This window comes from Triticum aestivum, chromosome 6B, assembly GCF_018294505.1.
Source record: "Triticum aestivum cultivar Chinese Spring chromosome 6B, IWGSC CS RefSeq v2.1, whole genome shotgun sequence".
In the NCBI taxonomy this organism is placed as follows: domain Eukaryota; kingdom Viridiplantae; phylum Streptophyta; class Magnoliopsida; order Poales; family Poaceae; genus Triticum; species Triticum aestivum.
Window position 1 is genome coordinate 90,301,605 of NC_057810.1, and position 22,863 is coordinate 90,324,467.

Below are 22,863 nucleotides of genomic sequence, written 5' to 3' on the forward strand. Positions count from 1 at the left end.
TTTGTTCTCATACATGGATTCCGTCTCAGATTTCATGGCCTCAAGCCATTTCGCAGAATCTGGGCTCATCATCTCTTCCTCATAGTTCGTAGGTTCATCATGATCAAGTAACATGACCTCCAGAACAGGATTCCCGTACCACTCTGGTGCGGATCTTACTCTGGTTGACCTACGAGGTTCGGTAGTAACTTGATCTGAAGTTTCATGATCATCATCATTAGCTTCCTCACTAATTTGTGCAGGAATCACTAGAACTGATTTTTGTGATGAACTACTTATTAATTCGGGAGTAGGTACAATTACCTCATCAAGTTCTACTTTCCTCCCACTTTCGAGAGAAACTCTTTCTTTAGAAGGATCCATTCTTAGCAACCAATATCTTTCCTTCGGATCTGTGATAGAAGATGTACCCAACAATCTCCTTTGGGTATCCTATGAAGACACATTTCTCCGATTTGGGTTCGAGCTTATCAGGTTGAAACTTTTTCACATAAGCATCGCAGCCCCAAACTTTAAGAGACGACAGCTTAGGTTTCTTGCCAACCCACAGTTCATATGGTGTTGTCTCAATGGATTTAGATGGTGCCCTATTTAACATGAATGCAGTCGTCTCTAAAGCATAATCCAAAAACGATAATGGTAAATTGGTAAGAGACATCATAGATCGCACCATATCTAATAAAGTACGGTTAGGACGTTTGGACACACCATTACGCTTTTGTCACACACCACGAAACTTCGGTGCCATCTATGATATATATATATATATATATATATATATATATATATATATATATATATAGGTAAAACTGTGTCTATCATAGCTTGCCACAGAACTAGTTAAGGCTTGCTAAACATTTAACGGTTTAAAAGTTATTAAAAATATGAAATAAATAGGGGAGCCTCACTCTAATATAATAAGATGATCCAACAGTGTGATTGTGAAAATATGCATCTATGTGTCCTTGGCAAAAAAAACAAGCATTTCAGCTCACTGCAGGATCATTATATACGTAAACATTTGTTCTTTTTGTTCAGGACACATACATTCATATTTTTTTCAATCTCACCGTTGGATCATGTTATATTATAGGTGTGTTAGTTCAATATTTTTTTCAGGATTTTTGAGAACTTTTACAACGGCGGCGGTGGAAGCAGGGGAGGCGAGGGCGACGGGGGCGGCGACGATTTAATGGGGATCGACGGTATGGGTGTTGGGGGTGTTATTTAATCAATATCTCCTGCAGGGGGCGGCGGGGTAATTGCTGGGGTCAACCTATGAGGCCAACGCCATTGCTATCTTTTACACATATTGTTTTCATATTTATATTGATGTTTAGTTTATTATTCTATTTTCCTATTGTTTATTCTATTGTTATTTTTACTAATTTTTAATTGTTTTATTTTCCTATTGTTTATTATTTTATTGTTTTATTTTCCTATTGTTTATTATTTTATTGTTTTATTTTCCAACATCGATCGATCTCATTAATCTAGCATAGATACATTTAAAACAAAAAAGAGGCTAGACAACTCACCTCCAGGATGCTCCCTCGATCAGCTCCTTCGTCGACCGTCCGATCTGGCTTCTGGCGCGTCTGAACCGTCGGATCTTCACCTGCAGTCAAACTCGGTTTTCATCCCACGGTTGTTTCCATTGGCCAATGACAGGTGGGCTCGTCTCGCACGCTCGTTGGCTGCGTGAACTTTGTTCGTGTCCCTGAGGGATTTGCCAATCCCCTCCGCCCGCGCATTAAAACCCTAGCCGCCAGCCCTGCGCCCACTCCGCCTCGTTCTCCTCCCTTGACAGCACCGCACCTCCTCCCTCGTTCCTGCTCGTCCGGATAGCCGCCAGCCGCCGCATCCATTCTCCCACTTCCTCCTCCTTCCTCCTTCCCACTAGCGCCGACGAGGGGGCCTCTCGCATGGATGGTCGGGGCTTCAAACCAGGGGGCCAAGAAAGCCGGCCGGCGGCGGCCGGGGCGGGCGCGGAGAGGGCCGATGCGGCGGCCGCGGGCGGGGCGGCGGCGGCCAAGGCCAGGGAGGACGAGGTTGCATCCATCGGCGGCTGATCCACCAACGTGCCATCACTGCTCACATCCTTCCCCTAATTTCTTTGCTTTCTCAATCTGCAGCAGCAGCAGCAGCAGCGTCTCCATGGACGCGGCGGCGTGACGGCTTCCAGGCACGGATCCCCTCCTCCACCTCCATCCTCCACCTCTCCGGTCGCCCGGTTGCAACGGTGAGCTCTCCCTTTCCCCGACTACTCTCTTCTCTCACATCACATCAGATCAAATCAGACCCCTGATTTCTTTTTCTGTTGAGCAACATCAGCTCCTTCCTACCTTCCATGGACGAGCTTGACGGAGACGCCGTCCAGCCTGACCACGGCTACGACTACCCCACGCACAAGGTCCCTTCCTGCCCCCCACCTTCTTCCATGGTTCAAGACGCTACATACACTGCTGCTGCTGTTTGTCAAATTCATTCCACTGAAGCCATCTGCTTCGTCCACCAACCCGCCCAGAAAGGTAGTTATTGTGAATTGATGTTCGCACTGAGGCCGGAGGCGAGAGGCGAGGGCACGAAGGTCAGCGGTAAGTGCTCAGGAGATAAGAGGAAGGCGGCGGTGGCTGCGGTTTACACGAGAGCGAGGTGACGTGCCCAGAAAGGTAGTTACAGTGAATTGATGTTCATATGAACTTCAATGTTGTGACGTTTTTATTAAATCTGAGTTGCAATCCTCAATTTTTTTAGGTTCGAGTAGCAATGCTCCTACTCTACTAGCTATGACATTTTCCATGTTTTTTCTTCTAATATCGTATAGCCTCCATGCTTATGGGTTCAACTTGACAAGCTTTTTTCATCTTACATCACGTTTTAAGCTCTGTTGATTGTTGATTTCTGCCATGTTTATCGAGGGAGAGGACGCCAAGTACTAGGAGAAGGATCAGTTTAGCAAGTATAGGCTGTAATTCTCTTATGATTATGGGTAGATGCCTCCTTTATTTAGTTACCAGAGTTGTTCACTATTGAATATGCAAATTCAGCATCCTTTATATAATGGGATCTTATGAACTTTTTTTGAAGATTGCTGAGAAGTGCAACCTTTTGATCTTCGAGAACCGCAAGTTTGCTGACATTGAAAACACATTCATTATGCAAGACAAATGGTGAGAAATGTGCTATTCCCTATCCTTCCATTCTATTTGCATAGTCGCGTAGTGTGCGTAGTTTTTTTTTCTTTCAAGATGAATATTCTACACATGAGAGCAATATACTTGGTATTATCGATGCTCATATAATTCCTGGACCTGGAATTGTTGATGGCTTGAGGCTCAAAGTATGTTATGTGTTGCATACCTAATAAATATTAGCAAGTTAATGTTGCAGCTTGACAGCTAAAATTATTAGTTAGCAAATATACATAGCTCATTCACATTTTAGTTCCGTAATATGTGTGTTTTCTACACATGATGTGTCCAGATCTGTGAAAGAAGAGATGAAGAACAATTTTAGCTGAAGAGTTGAAGAAGACCAAGGTGAATTTTATCCCTCTTGCGAATCCAATCAAGTTTGCGCTTAAATTTTGGTGATATGGTTTGTGTTGGACCATGTTCTCTAGCTATCAATGGACTTTCCAAAGTAGTTTTGCCGATTTGTCGTTATGGATTTCATGTTATGCAGACTATTTAGCTTAGAGACGGGCATGCGCGACTCCTTATTTGTTTGCAGCGTCGTATAGGATAATATGAGATTGCTATTTTGCTGCTTGGGAACACATTCTGAGATAACATCAACTCTGTTCTAACTAGCCATTGTGCTATCCTCTTTTTTGGGGGGGGGGGTTGCAAATTCCTTGCCTTTCTATTCTGCTATTTGCAATCAATGTACAATGCTCTATATTTTTACTTGATGATGTACAGTTGTTGGTACCTTTTGTTGAGAACAGGCTCTTGTGAGTACAAGTAAAAAAATATATGGAATGTGATCGTTGTATGGACTGTGCACCTGTTCCATGTGACAACTAAAATTTGTTGTGTTTCCCCGTCGGTTAAGCTTTTCACTCGATTACTGTATAGGTGATTCAATCTTATTTTGTTGTTATATGGTTTGGTTATTCATGGTTCATAGGAGGGGGTTTATAAGGGAATCAAGAGCTTTTTTTAACAGCATGTATAAAAGGTTCAGCAAAGTGGGACTCAAGTCTGCAACCACAATAGAAGTAAGGCCATGAAGCAAGAGTTCTATTGGGCATCCTTTGCATTTATTTTGCCAGGTTCCATGCTTCATAGCATGTGTATTCTTCCTGTCTTCATAACAGTTTAAATGGATTTTAAACTTGACGTGTTTTACTTTGCTAATATATGGTATTTGACATAGAAGAGAGGAAGAATAATTTTAGCAAAACTGTTTTAGCTAAGAGTAGAAGAAGACCAAGGTTTACCTACAGATCTTGAATGCACGATTGATGCTTTTGTTCGATAGGTTGAAATCTAAATAATAAACATATTTGAATTGTTTAGTTGGCAAACATTGAAAGCCAAGAAAGTTATATAGCTTACTTACTGTGTTGTTTGATCAATTGCTTTGCGGTAGGCTCACTGATGGAGTATGCCTAATCTTGGATTGCATTTATTGCCTGGTGTTGGTGTGTTTCTTTTATTCTATTTAGGAGGGTTCTAAGCTATTAAGGGAAACATACAATTTATCAGTTTGAGACTTGCTTCACTATGTGTGCTGCTGCAGGGTGCTTTGGATGGTGGTCTTGATATTCCGCACGGTGACAAAAGATTTTGTGGCTTCAAGAAGGATGAGAAGTAGCTGGAGACTAAGATTCACAACAAATTCATTTATGAAGATCATGTTGCTGACTGCATGAAGGTGAGTTGGATCCATTGTCCCCTGGGCTATCGTTGTTTTATACATGAATTCTTTTTGAAAGATATCTGAGCCTGATTCATCCATATAAAGTATCCTAAAACAGTGTACTTTGTTTTATTTTTGAAGCAGGTTACTGAATCTTGCTTTAACTTCTGCCCTACCCTTATTTCAGTTAATAGTTGATGAGGAGACTGAGAAGTGCCAATTTCACTTTAGTGGGTACATCAAGAAGGGGATTGCGGCTAATGACATGGAAGCACTGTACAAGAAGGGTACGGCAGCATATAGAAGTGTCAATTGGGCTTTAGTGTGCCAGCATATATAAGTGCTGCAACCACCATTGTTCCGGATATGAGGTATAATGCTAATTGGGCTTGTGAATTAATCATGTCTGGGAATGGATTGCCTCATTGTTGGGGTTTCTCAGTATGTAATTTCTTTTACTCATTTTAGATTCTTAATTCGGTGGTTCTTGATTGCAACCTAGGGTCATCCTGTTCCTACTCACATGTTACATTAGTGTTTTGTATAATATATCCAAGCTCTCACTCCTGAAAATTGTCCATCTGTTCTCTGATGCACGCACGTCACTGGAGAGGGAGTCTGGCTTGCGAGTTTCGCCGATTCGTTCACAACGGCGATGCCAAACTATGAGGAGATACCAAAGGTGTACTGGGAGGCGGTGCTTCCTGGAACCCCAATGCGTCCACCTATTATCAACCTGCTGTTAGCCCAGCAAAATGGTATCTCTCTCCTTCCCTCCCTCCCTCCCTTCCCACCTTGGTGACCTCATTTAAGTTGTTTTGATAATTGGTGGTACAACTTTCCCTCTTTGATACCTACAAATTCTTTATAACGACTCTTAGTTTGCAGCCCATTATGGAACATAAATGAACATAATAGATGTGAATCTTTTGTTCTGATGAATGATAAATGTTTAACTTGAAGCACAAACTATTGCATATACAATATGATATGTGTACCATAAAGGATAAATTAACCTTTTCTCTACCGGTGAACTGAGATCTTACAGTGGCTAATTTGATAAGAAGCATAGTCCTTGTATCATTCGGAAAATGACCCTTCTGTATTTCATTTTCAGGGATAGTCCTGTTGTGCTTTGTTTTTATATGATCTAAAACTACAGAGTTCTTCTGCAGTATAGATGTTCTGTTTAGTACGAATTTTACTATATCTGAGCTTTTGAAATTAGTATAAGTCTAACAGCCTTGCAACCAAACCAAAACTAAATCTGCAGGGATCTTGTGATAGCCTTGCAACCAAAACTAGAACTACAGGCATCTTGTGTAGTTAAAATGTAGCTGTCGTTTGTTGGAATATCAATTATCTTGTTTATGCACGATTAACCTGCTTATCATGAAAGTAGAATATTTTAGGACAGACCATCAAGTTGGTTGGCATTTGTTTAGATCTTTATGTTGGAAATATGCCCTAGAGGCAATAATAAATTAGTTATTATTATTATATTTCCTTGTTCATGATAATCGTTTATTATCCATGCTATAATTGTATTGATAGGAAACTCAGATACATGTGTGGGTACATAGACAACACCATGTCCCTAGTAAGCCTCTAGTTGACTAGCTCGTTGATCAATAGATGGTTGCGGTTTCCTGACTATGGACATTGGATGTCGTTGATAACGGGATCACATCATTAGGAGAATGATGTGATGGACAAGACCCAATCCTAAGCCTAGCACAAAGATCATGTAGTTCGTATGCTAAAGCTTTTCTAATATCAAGTATCATTTCCTTAGACCATGAGATTGTGCAACTCCCGGATACCATAGGAATGCTTTGGGTGTACCAAACGTCACAACGTAACTGGGTGGCTATAAAGGTGCACTACGGGTATCTCCGAAAGTGTCTGTTGGGTTGGCATGAATCGAGACTGGGATTTGTCACTCCGGTTGACGGAGAGGTATCTTTGGGCCCACTCGGTAGGACATCATCATAATGTGCACAATGTGACCAAGGGGTTGATCACAGGATGATGTGTTACGGAACGAGTAAAGAGACTTGCCGGTAACGAGATTGAACAAGGTATCGGCATACCGACGATCGAATCTCGGGCAAGTACAATACCGCTAGACAAAGGGAATTGTATACGGGATCATTTGAGTCCTTGACATCGTGGTTTATCCGATGAGATCATCATGGAACATGTGGGAGCCAACATGTGTATCCAGATCCCGCTGTTGGTTATTGACCGGAGAACGTCTCGGTCATGTCTGCATGGTTCCCGAACCCGTAGGGTCTACACACTTAAGGTTCAAGGACGCTAGGGTTATAGGGAATAGATATACGTGGTTACCGAATGTTGTTCGGAGTCCCGGATGAGATCCTGGACGTCACGAGGAGTTCCGGAATGGTCCGGAGGTAAAGATTTATATATGGGAAGTCCTGGTTTGGCCACCGGAAAAGTTTCGGGTGTTATCGGTAATGTACCAGGACCACCGGAAGGGTCCCGGGGGTCCACCAACTAGGGCCACCGGCCCCAGAGGGTAGCATGGGCCAAGTGTGGGAGGGGACCAGCCCCAGGTGGGCTGGTGCGCCCCCCCCCCCCACAAGGGCCCAAGGCGCCTAGGGTGTGGGGAGGGGGCTCCTCCACCTTGCTTGGGGGGCAAGTTTCCCCTTCTTTCCCCCTTGGCCGCCACCCTAGATGGGTTTTTGGGGCAGCCGCATCCCTTGGGGTGGGAACCCTAAGGGGGGCGCAGCCCCCTCCCTCTCCCCTATATATACTTGAGGTTTTTGGGCTGCCACATACAAGAGTTTTCACATCTCCCTGGCGCAGCCCTACCTCTCTTTCTCCTCATCTCCCGCGGTGCTTGGCGAAGCCCTGCAGGATTGCCACGCTCCTCCATCACCACCACGCCGTTGTGCTGCTGCTGGATGGAGTCTTCCCCAACCTCTCCCTCTCTCCTTGCTGGATCAAGGCATGGGAGACGTCACCTGGCTGTACGTGTGTTGAACGCGGAGGTGCCATCCGTTCGGCACTAGGATCTCCGGTGATTTGGATCACGATGAGTACGACTCCTTCAACCCTATTCTCTTGAACGCTTCCGCTTAGCGATCTACAAGGGTATGTAGATGCACTCTCCTCTCTCTCGTTGCTAGTCTCTCCATAGATAGATCTTGGTGACTCGTTGGAAAATTTTGAATTTCTGCTACGTTCCCCAAAAGTGGCATCATGAGCTAGGTCTATTGTGTAGATTCTATGCACGAGTAGAACACAAAGTAGTTGCGGGCGTTGATTTTGTTCAATATGCTTACCGTTACTAGTCTTATCTGGATTCGACGGCATCGTGGGATGAAGCGGCCCGGACCGACCTTACACGTACTCTTACGTGAGACAGGTTCCACCGACTGACATGCACTTGTTGCATAAGGTGGCTAGCGGGTGCCAGTCTCTCCCACTTTAGTCGGATCGGATTCGATGAAAAGGGTCCTTATGAAGGGTAAATAGCAATTGACATATCACGTTATGGTTTTGCGTAGGTAAGAAACGTTCTTGCTAGAAACCCATAGCAGCCACGTAAAACATGCAAACAACAATTAGAGGACGTCTAACTTGTTTTTGCAGGGTATGCTATGTGATGTGATATGGCCAAAAAGGAATGTGATGAATGATATGTGATGTATGAGATTGATCATGTTCATGTAATAGGAATCATGACTTGCATGTCGATGAGTATGACAACCGGCAGGAGCCATAGGAGTTGTCTTTATTTATTGTATGACTTGCGTGTCATTGAACAACGCCATGTAATTACTTTACTTTATTGCTAAACCGTTAGCCATAGTAGTAGAAGTAATAGTTGGCGAGACAACTTCGTGGAGACACTGTGATGGAGATCATGGTGTCATGCCGGTGACAATGATGATCATGGACCCCCGAAGATGGAGATTAAAAGGAGCAAAATGATATTGGCCATATCATGTCACTTTTTGATTGCATGTGATGTTTATCATGTTTATGCATCTTATTTGCTTAGAACGACGGTAGTAAATAAGATGATCCCTCATAATTATTTCAAGAAAGTGTTCCCCCTAACTGTGCACCATTGCGAAAGTTCGTCATTTCGAAGCACCACGTGATGATCGGGTGTGATAGATTATAACGTTCACATGGGTGTAAGCCAGATTTACACACGCGAAACACATAGGTTAACTTGACGAGCCTAGCATGTACAGACATGGCCTCGGAACACAAGAGATCGAAAGGTCGAGCATGAGTCGTATGGTAGATACGATCAACATGAAGATGTTCACCGATGATGACTAGTCCGTCTCACGTGATGATCGGACACGGCCTAGTTGACTCGGATCATGTAATCACTTAGATGACTAGAGGGATGTCTATCTGAGTGGGAGTTCATTAGATGAACTTAATTACGCTAAACATAGTCAAAAGACCTTTGCAAATTATGTCATAGCTTGCGCTTTAGTTCTACTGTTTTAGATATGTTCCTAGAGAAAATATAGTTGAAAGTTGACAGTAGCAATTATGCGGACAGTAGAAGGCTTATGTCCTTAATGCACCGCTCGGTGTGCTGGACCTCGAACGTGGTCTGTGGATGTTGCGAACATCTGACATACACGTTTTGATGACTACATGATAGTTCGGTAATGTTAAATGGTTTAGAATTGAGGCACCAAAGACATTTTTGAAATGTCGCAGAATATATGAGATGTTCCAAGAGCTGAAATTGGGATTTTAGGCTCGTGCCCACGTCAAGAGGTATGAGACCTCCGACGAGTTTTCTAGCCTACAAGCTGAGGGAGAAGATCTCAATCGTTGAGCTTGTACTCAGATTGTCTGGGTACGACAATCACTTGAATCGAGTGGGAGTTAATCTTCCAGATGAGATAGTGATGTTTCTCCAAAGACATTGCCACCAAGCTACTAGAGCTTCGTGATGAACTATAACTTAACAGGGATAGATATGATGATCCTTGAGCTATTCACGATGTTCGACACCGCGAAAGTAGAAATCAAGAAGGAGCATCAATTGTTGATGGTTATTGAAACCACTAGTTTCAAGAAGGGCAAGGGCAAGAAGGGATACTTCATGAAACAGCAAATCAGCTGCTGCTCTAGTGAAGAAACCCAAGGTTGAACCCAAACCCGAGACTAAGTGCTTCTGTAGTAAGGGGAAGAACCACTAGAGCAGAATTACCCTAGATACTTGGTAGATGAGAGGGCTAGCAAGGTCAATAGAAGTATATTAGATATACATTATGTTAATGTGTACTTTACTAGTACTCCTAGTAGCACCAGGGTATTAGATACCAGTTCAGTTGCTAAGTGTTAGTAACTCGAAATAAAAGCTATGGAATAAACAGAGACTAGTTAAAGGTGAGCTGACGATATGTGTTGGAAGTGTTTCCAAGGTTGATGTGATCAAGCATCGCATGCTCCCTCTACCATCGAGATTTGGTGTTTGCGTTGAGCATAGACATGATTGGATTGTGTCTATCACAATATGGTTATTCATTTAAGGAGAATAATGGTTACTCTATTTATTTGAATAATAACTTCAATTGTCTTGCACCTAAAATGAATGGTTTATTGAATCTCGATCATAGTGATACACATGTTCATGAAAAAAGATATAAGATAGTACCACCTACTTGTGGCACTGCCATGTAAGTCATATTGGTATAAAACGCATGAAGAAGCTTCATGTTGATGGATCTTTGGACTCACTCGTTTTTGAAAAGTTTGAGACATGTGAACCATGTCTATTGGTGTATATGCATGAAGAAACTCCATGCAAATGGACCGTTTGGACTCACTTGATTTTGAATCACTTGAGACATGCAAATCATACCACATGGGCAAGATGACTGAAAGCCTCGTTTTCAGTAAAATGGAACAAGAAAGCAACTTGTTGGAAGTAATACATTTTGATGTGTGCAGTCCAATGAGTGCTGAGGCATGCGATGGATATCATTATGTTCTTACTTCACAGATGATTTGAGTAGATGTTGAGTATATTTACTTGATGAAACACAAGTCTGAATTATTGAAAGGTTCAAGTAATTTTAGAGTGAAGTTGAAGATCATCGTGACAAGAGGATAAAATGTCTATGATATGATCATAGAGATGAGTATCTGAGTTACGAGCTTTGGGACGCAAGTAAGACATTGTGGAAATTGTTTCACAACTAACACTGCCTGGAACACCATAGTGTGATGGTGTGTCCGAACATCATAGATGCACCCTATTGGATATGGGGCATACCATGATGTCTCTTATCGAATTACCACTATCATTCATGGGTTAGGCATTAGAGACAACCACACTCACTTTAAGAGGGCACCACGTAATTCCATTGAGACGACACCATATGAACTATGGTTTAGAGAAACCTAAGCTGCCGTTTCTTGAAAGTTTGTGGCTGCGACGCTTATGTGAAAAAGTTTCATCGTGATAAGCTCGAACCCAAAACGGATAAATACATCTTCTCGAGTAATTGTTTCTAGATACCCAAAATGGCTGGGAATACCTCCTAACTCAGATCCGGAAGCAAGAGTAATTATTTCTAGAAACGCGTCCTTTCTCGAGGAAAAGTTTCTCTCGAAAGAATTGAGTGGGAGGATGGTGGAGACTTGATGAGGTTATTGAACCATCACTTCAACTAGTGTGTAGCAGGGCACAGGAAGTTGTTCCTGTGGCAGCTGCACCAATTGAAGTAGAAGCTTATGATAGTGATCATGAAACTTTGGATGAAGTCACTACCGAAACTCGTAGGTCGACAAAGATACGTATTACTCCATAGTGGTACGTAATCCTGTCTTGGAGGTCATGTTGCTAGATAACAATGAAACTACGAGCTATGGAGAAGCAATGGTGGGCTCGGATTCCGACGAATGGCTCGAGGCCATAAAATCCGAGAGAGGATCCATGTATGAGAATGTCACGACTGGTTTTTCCGGGTATGAATTCCCAGAAAGAGACCGTCGTGCTCATCATCCCCAGGATTACTATTAGCTGATGAGGCTCCAACTTGATATAGAAAATCCAAGCAATAAGAAAATATGTAGTACAAGACCATTCTGGCCCGTGAGTACAACAAATGGTCTCTAGTGGTTGATGGTGGAAGCGGTTTCTGGATCATCAACATCCATGGGACTTCATTTCCCAACAGGAACAGCTGACCAGCTTAACTCCTATCTTCGCGAGGCTACTATCCCCGTTGCGGGTTCCAGGGCTGTCATTGCGTCGCTCCTCTTCGCACCAGAAATCTGGCCAAGACAATAGCCAAGGACAAGCCAGTGAGTACTTTGAATGTACTCGCAAACATTATGAACACAGGGATAATATTGCAATGATGTGCTGAAAATATTTAATACTCATAATGTCAGCCACAAAAGTATAAATATAATCTCTGATGCGCGTAAGCATATTATATATGAATATGTAATATCATAGAAGTATTAAGAATATAACGAAATAAATAGCAAGCATGCCACAGTCGGGCGTCTGAGCGACACCACATAAAGGGCTTTAAAAGAAATGCCACAGTCCGTCGTCTGAGCGACACCACATACAGGGCTTTAAAAGAAATGCCACAGTCGGGCATCTGAGCGACATCACATAAAGGGCTCTAAAAGAAATGCCACAGTCGGGCGTCTGAGCGACACCACATACAGGGCTTTCAAAGAAATGCCATAGTCGGGCGTCTGAGCGACACCACATACAGGGCTTTAAAAGAAATGCCACAGTCGGGCATCTGAGCGACACCACATACAGGGCTTTAAAAGAAATGCCACAGTCGGTCGTCTGAGGGACACCACATACAGGGCTTTAAAAGAAATGCCACAGTCGGGCATCTGAGCGACACCACATACAGGGCTTTAAAAGAAATGCCACAGTCGGGCGTCTGAGCGACACCACATAAAGGGCTTTAAAAGAAATGCCACAGTCGGGCGTCTGAGCGACACCACATACAGGGCTTTAAAAGAAATGCCACAGTCGGGCGTCTGAGCGACACCACATACAGGGCTTTAAAAGAAATGCCACAGTCGGGCGTCTGAGCGACACCACATACAGGGCTTTAAAAGAAATGCCACAGTCGGGCGTCTGAGCGACACCACATACAAGGCTTTAAAAGAAATGCCACAGTCGGGCGTCTGAGCGACACCACATACAGGGCTTTAAAAGAAATGCCACAGTCGAGCGTCTGAGCGACACCACATACATGGCTTTAAAAGAAACAATCATAGTGAATATACCGGAGGTAAAACCATCCCAGGGATACTCGATAATACTAATAATATCATGGGTTAGTCCACAACAATATAATAATCATCATCATCACATGTCATAAGTCGTAATATCAGTACTGATTTAACAGTTTCACCTCCGAAGACCGACACTAAGACCGACACTTGACCCTCCCCAGACTGTAATCCTTAACCATGGACATGGCTATTCGAATAGGATTAATCTCTGCGGAGGGTGTACTCTTTACCCATGAGTAACGGATTTCATTAGTCCATCGGGACTAATTCCGTCTATGGTCTTTCTGTTGAAAACACACTTAACCTGCACACACCAGCTTAACTCACATGTGGGGAGGCTACAACCTCGCGTAGCATGGGATCAAATTTATATTGCGCGCTCTTAGGGGTGGCCTCCCCTCTCAGTCTCAATCAGAAACACCCATGCCCCCGGACCAGGTGGCATGCTTACCAGCTACAACTGGTATCTTCCATCCTGGCCTCTCTGTATGGTGTGTGCTAGGAAGAGGTTGACAACTTACTGAACCGTACTATACTTGTTGTAGAGACGAGTGGTAGTACAAAACTAGTATGGGGGTTACTGGAACAAGACTCGATCTACGGTCGACTCAGGAGGTTTAAGTATTCCCTGCATGATTAGCATAACGAATATATTTCAACCAACAGAGTCACCGCTCATATTACCTTACCATGCCATACCAGACATATCCGTCCCGACGGAGACTGGCGACAAACTCATGCCTACCGAAGGCAGAGTTTTCCCTGGTTCCTGCCGGTATGCATGCAAGGCACATGAGGATGATTTTCATCACTAGTGTGATCCTTTCCAACAGCATGGAAATCACAAATATGCACCCATGCACATGATCATCTCACATGAAATAACAATACTCCGAAGTGAGGTCGTATGATAAACGTGTCAACGAACACCCAAAAATATCATGCCGGGGTTCAGAATGCTTGCCTTCAGGTCATGGGAAGGCAGGGTGCATTTCAAACTCTTGGAATACTTCTCCTCTCTTCAAAAATCCTATTTTTGAAAATATAAATGAATTAACACACAAAGATAAAAACAGCAAAAAAAGTTGCTTGAACAATTTCCAAATAAATCTTAAAATAAACTAGACAGAATTTGAGAGATGTAGGAAAAAGAATCAATTCACTTGGAGCTATATTTAAAAAGTTATAGCCTGTCAAACATTTGGTCAAAATCTGTTTTTAAAACAAAACAGAAAAGAAAACGTTTGAAGAAAAAGGACACGTCGAAGGCGTAATTGAAAAAGGCGCTTCCACTTACTCCTGCATGGACAGGCGCTGGGTCACTAATAGTGGGCCCGCCTGGCCCATCGGTCAGGTTTGACTAGTCTGCATTCCTTCTTCTCCCTTTGTCCCGAGCGGAGGCGGAACTCCAGCGACCGTCCCCGGCGAACGGCGGGTCCTTTAGGGAAGCTGAGGGCGGGGATGGATCCACGGGTCGAGGGTGACCCTACTGGAAGTCGCTGGGTCGGTGGGGACGGCGTGGGCTGCCGGCGGCGAGCTTCGCGGCGGAGAAAAGCTTCGGGGTGAAGTGGTTTCGGGGCCGCAATGGTTCCCGACCGAAATGGAGTAGGGGGAAGTGATCACGGGAGGAAGGGAAAGTTCCTGGTGGAGAGAGTGGAGAGGGGGATGCCTCCGTTGTGCCGGAATGGCCTGGTTAGTGGCGGCGGCTGGAGTCGCTGGAGAGGTTGAAGATGGCCTGCTCCCCTCCAATTGGCGGCTAGGGGGCGCTAGCGAGACGGTGTGAAGCTGCCTGCGTGCGGGCTTGAGCTCGGGTCTCCTTATATAGGCGATGGAGGTCGGTTTGCGGCGGCCGGGATAAGCTTGCCGGCGAACCGCCCTGCTGTAGCCAGGGCGACGTGCCGGCGACGAGCGCTAGTGGACACGATTGCGGATGAGTACGCACTGTTCTAGGAGGCAGGTGGCAAGCGTTGGCGGCTTGGACGGCGCTGCCACGGCCGGGCCTGCAAGCGGCCGTCAACTAGCCGCCACGGTTGTCCTGACGGCGGCGCTGTGGGTGCCAGGGGTGGTCGGGGTGGCGTGGTGTTGCAAGCGGACATGGCGTGCTGGCTGGGGCCTAGTTTTGAGTGCGGGGTGTGACGCGGCGGCTCGGGTGCTAGAGGGTGCCAAACGCATGCTCTGGGCGCGCCCAGAGCACTCCCAGGGTGTGCTCGACAAAATGCCAGGGCAGCCTAGAGAGTTCCAAACCACAAGGGAGTTAGCATAAAGGGGTTAGGGGCTAGGGCAAATCCTTAGGACATGCTGGGTAGGTCAGGAGCTCAAGCTCACAATGTAAGCTTGAAATCATGCCAAAACTGGCCATGCACACAGGGTGTTTGACAAAATGCCAATGGCACCAAGGTAGCTCTTGGAGTGGCCAAATTCTCCATATCAGTGCCTCTATGGATATAGGAGAGGGTGGAGTAGTTAGTTGGTGAAAAGCACAAACTTGCTACTGCAAGTTTTGCAAAACTACAATTCTGGGCAGAACTTAAATGGCATTATTTCATGAACCAAAAATATGCCGATGGTTGCATGCTCCTGGACTTAGGGGTTTAGCATGGAGGACTACAAGTAGGAGAAAGAGTCAAGGGCCAAAGAGCAAGCAAATATATGGTTGTTGTACAAACCATCATGATGGACCAGAATGAAGATGAGCTTGGTTCACTCAAAATTTCAAAGAACAACCTTGGATTTTTGCCTATAACGGAATCATATGCTCCTACTGACATCCCATAATTTTGGTGGAAGCTAGAAACAAATATTTAAAAGGGTTGCAGTGCAAAATTGTCCACTGGACCAGAGAAGAAAAACAAGTGCAATACTCAAAATATGAAATGAAATAAATATATTAATGCACAAAAGTGATTTAAAGGCATCACACGACACCTCCAAATTTTGGTGGAAGTTTTAGTTAAATTTAACAAATGGTTGTAGTACAAAAAGAGCTCCAATCTTAAAACAAGTCATTTTAATGAATATAACTCAGGGTGAAATAATTTAATAAATAATCCTACTGGTTAGGAAAAAGTTTTAATGAGATGGCATAGGAATCCAATATGTTTGGAAGGATCCACCTGGGAAAAAAATAAATCCTTAAAAGGAAAGGTTTTGAAATCAACAGAATATTCTTGCACGCAAAAATTTTAACTCTTGGCAAAATTTTACTAACTAAAACCTGGCTAAATTTTTGGGGTGTTACAGTTACTACCCCCCTTAAGAAAAAATATCGTCCTCGAGATTTGCTAAGGTTTGAGAAACAAAAGAAAAATACTTTTACTAGATCAAAAGATCATTTACACAAGTGGTAAATAGAGGCTACAGTGAGAGGGCAATAAGTGCTGAATAACTACAGTGTGGGCACTGGCGTTGTGAGGAGAAATTCCATGTTTCGGACAACGAGTGATTTCTACGCGGGACGTAGTGAATTTAGAATAAATTCTAAATTCAACGATATGCTGGTCGTACCCGAGAACATAGTGCTCCCTCTGGCTGACAGGTGGGACCAGGGCCCACTGTCAGTCTCTTCTTCTACCTCTGGCTCTCTCTTCTACCTCTCTCCCGCGCGTTTTCCCGGCTTTCCCCACCGGCGATGACTAGCACGTAGGGCACCTAGGCCGTACTGCGGTAGTGCACGGCGTGCTAGCTGCCGGTGCAGTGTGCACTCACATCATGGGCCAGTGTGCTGTCGGCACTGCTCGCGGATTCGCCTCCGAACACCGGCGATCTGGCGATGAGCGGCGCTGGTGGACTTCGTCCACCGTACACCGATCCCGAGCTATAAAACAACTGCGATGCTCCTTCTTCATCTTCGCACCTGGCCCCGCTCCTCCTTCTTCTTCTCCTCCTTTACTGCTCACCGGGCTCGAGACGAGGCTCTGATGGCGGAGACGTTGCCGGACTGGTACATGATCCTGGTGTGTGGAGGGTTGGCGGCCGTGCTGGGGCTCTTGGTGCTCTTGTGTGCGATGATCTATGATGATCGTTGCGATGCTGCCGCTCGGGTGCTGACTCTCCGCGGTGGCGGTGATCACGAGGATTAGGTGTAATCCCGAGTGTTTTACCGCTAAGGATGTGTTGGTGGTGGAAAGTGTCTGGATGATTATCTGCTAATCTCTCCCTTGGCGGCATGTGGAGTGCTTAGAAGGGTGGTTGGTGAGATGTAACATGGTTGCGTGTATTTCAGGTAGTGTAAGAGTCCGAGTGGTTGCAGGTCTGCTGCCGTGGTGCTGCGTGAAATAAAACGAATAATCCATGCAGCGAGAGGATAAAGGATGCAGCAATTTTTTAGAAGAAGAAAATCTCATTCCCGGATTTTTCGTGGTTACACAGGTTGCTCACGAAGAAAATCACGCACAAATTTGAGGTACCAAGCATAAGTTACAACATAATAGTAAACGCTGAAATAACAAATATAGCAGTGACGTCTAAAATGAGAATGGTAACTGGACGGGGTCCTGATAAAATGTCTCTGGCAATGGAATACACTCCACCTCTATCAGAGGAAGTGGATTGACCAGTCAATGTATGAGTCTCTCCGGATCGGGCCTCAGTGGTCTGCCGATTGCAATCTGACGGCTCAGATCAGTGAGATTCTGGAGATAATCCATCACTCGCTGATTCAAATGTTCTTGCGCGATGATGTACTGGATGAGGTTGGCTAGTACTGGGTCTTTCTCAATCCGCCCACCGGGGAAAGATGTTACTCCCCCGGGCGTTGCACGGCTCGGAAAGTAATAATATCCTCGCTCGCAGGCATAGGGTACTGCGGATCGAAGACGAGCAATCGCTTCGTTCGCAGCAGCCTCTATGGCCAAATGTGGGGTTGGCATAGATTTCCCCATGAAGGAAACCTCCGTTGGATCTTGGTTGGGGTCTACGGAGGAATGTGTACTGCTCCCCAATATTCCGAGGGGGAAGGGGTGATTCTCGATTTGAACAGCTCGTACTGGGGTGGCTGGGAAGAACCCATGGTACTGTAGGTAAAGTCCCACAATATTTTGACAAAGCTACCGGGGGTTGCATCTGGGGTTCTCCGATAAATACTAGGGCTCGGCATGGCAAGAAATGGCGGTGAGAAAAGTGCACGAGATGAGGGTTGCTGGGTAAGGTCACGAGAGAGCCTTCTTATATAGCGCCTGGGCTGATTTATTTACCGTGGTGAAAGGTAATAAATATGCCAGACTAGCTCCAAAGGACGGGGTCAGTGTCAGGAGATATACATATCTCATAAAGAGACGTGTTACTGTGCAAGTCGTCGGGGTTGGTTTTGGTAGCTGAGCCTGGAAAATGTGTACTATGCTGACATAAATACGCGTGGCTACCATTAAAACAGGGGCACAACGACAGGCTGCGTCAAATCATAAGATTTCGTGCTAACAAAGCGGGGATACACTGAGACTCGGCACTACTCGTACAACTTAGTCTACCTCGTTTACGTCTAAACGGGCGTGTCTGGTGGATGTCGAGGTTTCTCCATGGGTCTCACTGCCGGGATTAGTCGGAGATGGCGGAGGAACTGCAGGGTCGGGGTAGCGATGATGACCATCACGGGGATTGTTTGCCACAATCCCGTTGGAGTGTGCTCCCAAGAGGTGACGAAGCACTTCTGGGGTCATCAAGACACCTTGGCCGCTGGTTGGAGTTGACCTCAGGGTCTCGATCGGGTGTCCAAACAGCACGACTGGGTTGTCAGCGTCGGACTCGGCTTCCCTGCTTGCCAGGGCTCGGCGAACCATCTCTCCTCGAGCTGCGATCAGATCAATAGTGATCTGATCAAACAATGCCTCTAGTGCACTTACATAGTGCACTAGGTGCAACAACGCGGGATCCGTCTCGTGGTCTCCGCTGGCAACTTGGGGTGGTCTTCCATACCCTTCACGCCTAGGGTAGTAGTAGAACGAGCGACAGTTAACTCTGGGCGACAACTGCCGAAGTTGAACTATAGCTTCACGAGCAGCTAGCTGGATGGCTTGTGGCTCAAAGGAAGTTGTTCTTCCGGTGAACCTGTAGGGGCGTTCTGGCGACAAACCCCTACCATAGATGTGCACAGTGGCCCAGAATTGGCGGTCTTCACCACTCATGGGTCCTTGGTACACAACATATTATGGGGGCTCTTCTAACGCGTAAGCACGACGGGTGAGGTTTGCGAGTATGGTCACGAAACCTCCAAGATTGGTTACTGTGGTCTCATTGTGCACTATGGGACCAGGCATTGTGGCTAGGTTGGGGAAGAGGCTGTGCTGGGCTGTGCCCTTTTTATAGAAAAAGGGAACAGAGTCTTCCTTCGCACGCTGGTGAAGGAGACATCTTGTGTGCTGGTCACTGGCGCGAGATCGACAAGCTAGGTTGATAGGTTGGGCACCGACTGCTAGAAGTGTCAGGGTCACCGTGTGGCTATCTTGTGTGAGAAGCTCGGCTGGGGTTTGGTTAAGGTCTGGTGGGTTGGTTTGTCTAAGCTTTTCGACCTGGCTAAGATAGGATTAGCCAATGGTCAGCCTGGCTCTGATACCAAGTGTGTCACGACCGGTTTTTCCGGGTATCAATTCCCAGAAAGAGACCGTCGTGCTCATCAGCCCCAGGATTACTGTTAGCTGATGAGGCTCCAACTTGATATAGAAAATCCAAGCAATAAGAAAATATGTAGTACAAGACCATTCTGGCCTGTGAGTACAACAAATGGTTTCTAGTGGTTGATGGTGAAAGCGGTTTGTGGATCATCAACATCCATGGGACTCCATTTCCCAACAGGAACAGCTGACCAGGTTAACTCCTATCTTCGCGAGGCTACTATCCCCGTTGCGGGTTCCAGGGCTTTCGTCGCGTCGCTCCTCTTCGCACCAGAAATCTGGCCAAGACAATAGCCAGGGACAAGCCAGGGAGTACTTTGAATGTACTCGCAAACATTATGAACACAGGGATAATATTGCAATGATGTGCTGAAAATATTTAATACTCATGATGTCAGCCACAAAAGTATAAATATAATCTCTGATGCGCGTAAGCATATTATATATGAATATGTAATATCATAGAAGTATTAAGAATATAATGAAATAAATAGCAAGCATGCCACAGTCGGGCGTCTGAGCGACACCACATACAGGGCTTTAAAAGAAATGCCACAGTCGGGCGTCTGAGCGACACCACATACAGGGCTTTAAAAGAAATGCCACAGTCGGGCGTTTGAGCGACACCACATACAGGGCTTTAAAAGAAATGCCACAGTCGGGCGTCTGAGCGACACCACATACAGGGCTTTAAAAGAAATGCCACAGTCGGGCGTCTGAGCGACACCACATACAGGGCTTTAAAAGAAACAATCATAGTGAATATACCAGAGGTAAAACCATTCCAGGGATATTCGATAATACTAATAATATCATGGGTTAGTCCACAACAATATAATAATCATCATCATCACATGTCATAAGTCGTAATATCAGTACTGATTTAATAGTTTCACCTCCGAAGACCGACACTAAGACCGACACTTGACCCTTCCCAGACTGTAATCCTTAACCATGGACACGGCTATTCAAATAGGTTTAATCTCTGCATAGGGTGTACTCTTTACCCACGAGTAACGGATTTTATTAGTCCATCGGGACTAATTCCGTCAACGGTCTTTCTGTTGAAAACACACTTAACCTGCACACACCAGCTTAACTCACATGTGTCTGGAATCACCCAAGACACCTGCCAAGCAAACTCTAAGTGGGGAGGCTACAACCTTGCATATCATGGGATCAAATTTATATTGCGCGCTCTAAGGGGTGGCCTCCCCTCTCGGTCTCAACCAGAAACACCCATGCCCCCGGACCAGGTGGCCTGCTTACCAGCTACAACCGGTATCTTCCATCCTGGCCTCTCTATACGGTGTGTGCTAGGAAGAGGTTGACAACTTACTGAACCGTACTCTACTTGTTGTAGAGACGAGTGGTAGTACGAAACTAGTATGGGGATTACTGGAACAAGACTCGATCTACGGTCGACTCAGGAGGTTTAAGTATTCCCTGCATGATTAGCATAACAAATATATTTCAACCAACAGAGTCACCGCTCATATTACCTTACCATGCCATACCAGACATATCCCTCCTGACGGAGACCGGCGACAAACTCATGCCTACCCAAGGCAGAGTTTTCCCGGGTTCCTGCCGGTATGCATGCAAGGCACATGACGATGATTTTCATCACTAGTGTGATCCTTTCCAACAGCATAGAAATCACAAATATGCACCCATGCACATGATCATCCCACATGAAATAACAATACTCCGAAGTGAGGTGGTATGATAAACGTGTCAACGAACACCCAAAAATATCATGTCGGGGTTCAGAATGCTTGCCTTCAGGTCATGGGAAGGCAGGGTGCATTTCAAACTCTTGAAATACTTCTCCTCTCTTCAAAAATCCTATTTTTGAAAATATAAATGAATTAACACACAAAGATAAAAACAGCTCAAAAAGTTGCTTGAACAATTTCCATATAAATCTTAAAATAAACTAGACAGAATTTGAGAGATGTAGGAAAAAGAATCAATTCACTTGGAGCTATATTTAAAAAGTTATAGCCAGTCAAATATTTGGTCAAAATCTGTTTTTAAAACAAAACAGAAAAGAAAACGTTTGAAAAAAAAGGACACGTCGAAGGCGTAATCGAAAAAGGCGCTTCCACTTACTCCTGCGTGGACAGGCGCTGGGTCACTGACGATGGGCCCGCCTGGCCCATCTGTCAGGTTTGTCTAGTCCGCATTCCTTCTTCTCCCTCTGTCCCGAGCGGAGGCGGAACTCCGGCGACCGTCGCCGGCGAACGGCGGGTCCTTGAGGGAAGCTGAGGGCGGGGATGGATCCGCGGGTCGAGGGTGACCCTACTGGAAGTCGCTGGGTCGGTGGGGACGGCGTGGGATGCCGGCGGCGAGCTTCGCGGCGGAGGAAAGCTTCGGGGTGAAGTGGTTTTGGGGCCTCGGTGGTTCCCGACCGAAATGGAGTAGGGGGAAGTGATCACGGGAGGAAGGGAAAGTTCCTGGTGGAGAGAGTGGAAAGGGGGATGCCTCCGTTGTGCCGGAATGGCCTGGTTAGTGGCGGCGGCTGGAGTCGCCGGAGAGGTTGAAGATGGCCTGCTCCCCTCCAATTGGTGGCTAGGGGGGCGCTAGCGAGACGGTGTGAAGCTGCCTGCGTGCGGGCTTGAGCTCGGGTCTCCTTATATAGGCGATGGAGGTCGGTTTGCGGCGGCCGAGATAAGCTTGCCGGCGAACCACCCTATTGTAGCCAGGGCGACATGGCGGTGACGAGCGCTAGTGGACACGATTGCGGATGAGTACGCACTGTTCTAGGAGGCAGGTGGCAAGCGTTGGCGGCTTGGACGGCGCTGCCACGGCCGGGCCTGCAAGCGGCCATCAGCTAGCCACCACGGTTGTCCTGACGGCGGCGCTGTGGGTGCCAAGGGTGGTCGGGGTGGCGTGGCATTTCAAGCGGACACGGCGTGCAGGCTGGGGCCGGGTTTTGAGTGCGGGGTGTGACGCGGCGGCTCGGGTGCTAGAGGGTGCCAAACGCATGCTCTGGGCGCGCCTAGAGCACGCCCGGGGTGTGCTCGACGAAATGTCAGGGCAGCCTAGAGAGTTCCAAACCACAAGGGAGTTAGCATAACGGGGTTAGGGCTAGGGC

The 22,863-nt window shown here is 45.9% G+C and overlaps 1 long non-coding RNA gene across 7 annotated transcripts; it reads left to right on the plus strand.

Annotated features, from left to right (window-relative positions):
• Positions 1 to 1,767: 1,767 nt before the first annotated feature.
• Positions 1,768 to 6,383, plus strand: LOC123135957 (uncharacterized). 7 transcript variants are annotated; one of them, XR_006466404.1, is made up of 8 exons: positions 1,768 to 2,051; positions 2,136 to 2,242; positions 2,335 to 2,992; positions 3,091 to 3,173; positions 3,487 to 3,542; positions 4,135 to 4,225; positions 4,750 to 4,884; positions 5,057 to 6,333. It is a non-coding gene; the product is annotated as an uncharacterized lncRNA (long non-coding RNA). The 7 variants fall into 7 exon arrangements; XR_006466401.1 differs by lacking the exon at positions 4,135 to 4,225 and having other exon boundaries at positions 1,771 to 2,051; positions 5,057 to 5,627; positions 5,987 to 6,383; XR_006466400.1 differs by lacking the exon at positions 4,135 to 4,225 and having other exon boundaries at positions 1,772 to 2,051; positions 2,335 to 2,413; positions 2,528 to 2,992; positions 5,057 to 6,329.
• The last annotated feature ends 16,480 nt before the right edge of the window (positions 6,384 to 22,863 follow it).